The sequence below is a fragment of the Octodon degus genome, unplaced genomic scaffold, assembly GCF_000260255.1.
Source record: "Octodon degus isolate 3935 unplaced genomic scaffold, OctDeg1.0 scaffold00020, whole genome shotgun sequence".
NCBI classification, from domain to species: Eukaryota; Metazoa; Chordata; class Mammalia; order Rodentia; family Octodontidae; genus Octodon; species Octodon degus.
The window spans coordinates 23,056,228-23,060,750 of NW_004524596.1; the positions used below are offsets into that span (position 1 = coordinate 23,056,228).

Consider the following 4,523-nt stretch of genomic DNA (forward strand, 5'->3'; position numbering starts at 1 on the left):
AAATGACCACGTTCCTATGATTTAAGATATTGTAAATTAATTTGAATAGCTATGTTTTAGGATTCCTTTTCTATAATTTTCTTATGAAAGCAAAGCTCATTATTTCAAAAATTATTCACACCATAGTTTTGGCCTCCTGAAATCTTAAAATGCAAATAATATTTGATAATTACATTATTACATAAAAATGAATATTAGGTAATTAAGACATGTACTTTCGATTACCTACCCTACAATGCTGCTTCCTTCCTCTTTTCCTTTTATAAGCTTGGTTTTATCCAGGCATTTGCCTCTTCCTTTTCACTAGAGAAATTCTAGTTAAGACTAATGCAATCTTTGTCATGTCATTTGCCCAGAAAACTTATAATGGTCCCAAGGTGAGCCTACAACCTAAATTGGCCCAACAAACTGTCAAAAAGAGATGTTCTGTCTTTCTCCTTCTCTCTCTCCTGTAGTCTAGGAATTTAAACCGTATTTTAAGTGGAATGTTGTCACAGGGAATCCCTCACTCCCCTAAGCTAAAATAGCTCCTCACTCCACACTGCATTGCTTCTGTGTATCCCTTCTTACCATCTTACCTGTGACCTAATTGTTTGTTTATTGTTTCAGATATCTAAATGAATAAATAAGTTAATAGATAAAATAATCTCTACCTTTGTAGATATTTCTAACCATTGATAAATATGTTGTGTTTTGTTCAGTGATACCATAAACAGTTTTGAAATCCCACAGGTTACTTGAAGTGAGTCTAATGCATGTATGATCAAGAGAATAAAATATTAAACATCTTGAGCACCCAAGTAATCATTAAAGATACTCTTAGCACCTATAAAGAAGGTTGCTTGCTTTGGCAGCACATACACTAAAATTGGAATGATAAAGAGAAGATTAGCATGGCCCCTGTGCAAGGATGACATGCAAATTTGTGAAGCATTCCATATTTTTGGACTACTAGACTGTGTTGGATTACTTTGTTGAACTCAAGCACCTATAATTTTTGAATGATAATGGAATAACTATCTCTGACAAAACTAAACAAAAGAGGGGGATATAAATGAAGGACCATTTTGTAGCAATATATATGTATATATAAAATAGGATAGATAGATAGATAGCTACTCTATCTTAGTTCAATGAGAAGAAAGATTTGTACTCATAGCATTTAGACAAGATGTCATATCTGGATCTTGTACTATGAATAACTACTATGAAGACAATAATATGCAATGTTTTAACTATTGTAGTCCTACTAACCTGTTTTGAAACTTTCTTAATGCTATTTCTTTCTCAATAAAATTAATATAAAAAAACTGCCTTGTAAAAATCAAACCCTTCTATAGGTTGTGATTTTTTTTATCCTGCCTCAGGGGTTTTTTTTCTTTCTTTCTTTTACTTTTTCTTTTTCATTAAGGGATAGTGATGTTAAGCTCAAATGCTTATTATGTTATAAGGTAATAATGTCATTAGCTTCTCTTCTGGAGGGTAAACAACTTAAGTTGGCAAACCAAAAAATTAGAGAAAAAAAGGGCTACATGGATACCCCATATTTTTGACCCTAACCCTTCAAGGTCAGTGAGGACTCAGGACATAAGAGAACCTGTACTGTAAGGTCCTGTAACTCAATGGTGTTCCAAATTTTCTGTTCAAGATTATGGGGCCACAGAAGAAAGTGCATGATGATGTAGAGTGTGCCTAACAAGAGCCATCTGGAGAGAAAACATTCTCTCAGGTTTTCACAGAGAGCAAATTGGTCAAGCAATGCTTGTGACTCATCCACATGACTGACACTGACAAAAGAGCTACAAACTGCTGTCAGATACAAAAGTTATATTTCTTGTTATACAGGTCTTGTTTTATCCTGGTCTTAACCATCCAGCAGAAAAGTATAAACATGAAGTATAAGAAGTAAAGCCATATTAATATACTGAGCTGCAAACGGTTCAAATCAACAACTTCTGACATTTCCAATTCTGTGAAAAATCCACTACTATCTTTTTGTGTGTGTGTGTGTGTGTGTGTGTGTGTGTGTGTGGAACCGGGGATTGAACTCAGGCCCTTGTGCTTGCCAGGGAAGCGCTTATTCCACTGAGCCATCTCCCCGGTCCCATTCCACTACTATTATGAACTACTGGACTATATTGGATTATTTTGCTGAATTCACACACCCACAATATTTGAATGGCAATGGAATACCCATCCCTGACAAAAGTAAATAAAAAAGGGAATACAAATGAAAGACCATTTTTAGTGGAAAAAATATACCTATATATTTGTATATACAAAATAGAATAGATGTACAGCTATTTTCTGTTCAATGAGAAGAAAAATTTGTACTAATAGTGTTTAGACAAGATATCATGTCTACGTCTTGTACTATGAATACTATGAAGACAACACTATGCAGTGCATTAATTATTGTAACTGTCCTATTAACCTGTTTTGAAACTGTCTCAATGTTATTTCTTTCTCAATAAAATTAACTTAGCAATTAAAAAAAAAACAAATACAAAGAAGGTCCAAACTAGCTTGGACTTGGTGTCATTTCATTTGAGAAATCAGAAAGAAATATCAGGTCCACATATTGACTACATATAATTTGTTTTGCCCGTTTAGAATTGTTGTTCACCAACAGTATTTAAAAGTCAATAAAAATGATACAAAGAAATTATGTTCATGGTTACCTCCAGCAACTTACTTTTTTCTCAGTTGCTCATTTTGGAAGGAAAAGAGATTGAAGTTTACTTTTAAATAAATAAGATCTTTTGGTGGTGGAGCATGCACAACGTGAGGGATCCATAGGCTATCTTTTCACTGGGAAAGCATAAAAATCATTTCTGAACAGGCACTCTGTCAAGTACAATTTTCCAAGACCTGCTATTTAGAAGAAATATAACATACATATTTTAGCATAATTCTCTTAACCACCCCCCATTTTCTTAGAATTGCAGTACTGTCAAAACAAAAGTCTGGCTATAGTTTCAGATTTATTGGAAAAAGAAAATGAAATCTGTTTGCAATTAATATTTTAGCCTGAAGTGCTCAGTTTGAGGAGTTCTGATTATTAGGTTAATACATTAAGATAGTTATTCTTTACAACAGCATTATTGTAGGGTTTCAAGAACACAAGTTCAGCAGCCTAGATTCCTTATGCCATGGATGGGAAATGTTCAATATTAGAACTAATAGCCACCTGCTGACTTGAATGCCTATGTATGCAAGAGGTACATGCCTGTGAAAAGCACTGTCTTCTTTCAACACTCATTCTACGCTGCATAAGTGTCCATGTTTAAAGTTAAGAAAATTCACCCAGAACCTAATTCACTTTGAAGCCAAACATCTGCCAAGAAATTTCAGGTCAGCAAATGGGTACTGTAGAAAAATTACATGTGTTGCTGAGGCATATTTAGTGTCTAATACCCCTTTGTTTTACTTTGACATACTATAAAATATTCAATTGGAGAAAAACCAAACCCCTTGCCTTCTTCTATTTTTCTCTACTGTTTTTCACCAATGTCAGTGAGTAAAACACGTTTGTGATCTGGAATTCATTTTTGACAGACCAATACAGAGAGAGAAATGAACAAATGCGAACTATGTGGCTAGCTGCATGAGGTAATGGCTTGAAACCATGATAGTGTCTAAAGGCATAAAAATTGCTAAAAATTAGAAAAAGTGAATTTGACCCTAAGTACTTTTTGAAGTGATCTATTTGAATTCACCAAGGAGGATAAAAAATATGCTTTCTTTTCCAAATTCATTTCAAAAATTTTTCAAGAGCAGGAAGTAGTTCAGATTAGTGCACAGAACATTGGAGGCTTTAAATCAAAATAGTAGCTCAGGTATTTGAATCATTTTGTGATTTCTGCCAGATATTTATTCTTTCTAGGCTGAATTAAAGATTTAAGCTTTTGACTCATAGTAAATTCAATATATAATAGCTCCCTTTATATTGCCAAGCATAGTCATATCAGGGCTCTACATAATGGATACTCAATGAATGTTTTCCGAATAAAATAAAATTTGCTACTATGGCCACACTACAAAATATGAGTTTTCAAATATAGAGTAATTCAATTAGAACTTTCACCAACTTTACATTCTTCTAAACGTTTGACTGTTCTGACTTCTCATTTGTATTTATCCTTACTTCAAACCAAAGCAGAATAAAAATACATGATTTATTTAAATTATGGAAGGTCACACTTTGTAGGCCAGTGTGACTCTAGCAGAAAAATAGTTGATAGCAGAAGCATTATGAGGAGAAAAAAATGGAAGATAGAAATTCAGGGTACAAAATAAGAGAAAACTTAGCAGTGAAGACCTGAATGGTGCTGACTGAGTATCTCGACAGAACGGAGAAAAGTCACTTATCTCCAGGAGTCCAAGAAACTGACATAGGCAATGAAGTGAACCTCATGGAAAAGTCTGAGCCACCTCCGTTGCCACAACCTAGAGAAAACATGGTATGTGGAAGTCTGAGAAAGAGCCAGAACCACAAAGTGGAAGCTGCTGTAGATATCTAG

The 4,523-nt window shown here is 34.1% G+C and overlaps 1 non-coding gene across 1 annotated transcript; it reads left to right on the forward strand.

Annotated features, from left to right (window-relative positions):
- The first annotated feature begins 842 nt into the window (after positions 1–842).
- On the forward strand, positions 843–945 carry LOC111815742. The gene has a single exon (XR_002820388.1). It is a non-coding gene; the product is annotated as a U6 spliceosomal RNA (small nuclear RNA).
- Positions 946–4,523: the final 3,578 nt, after the last annotated feature.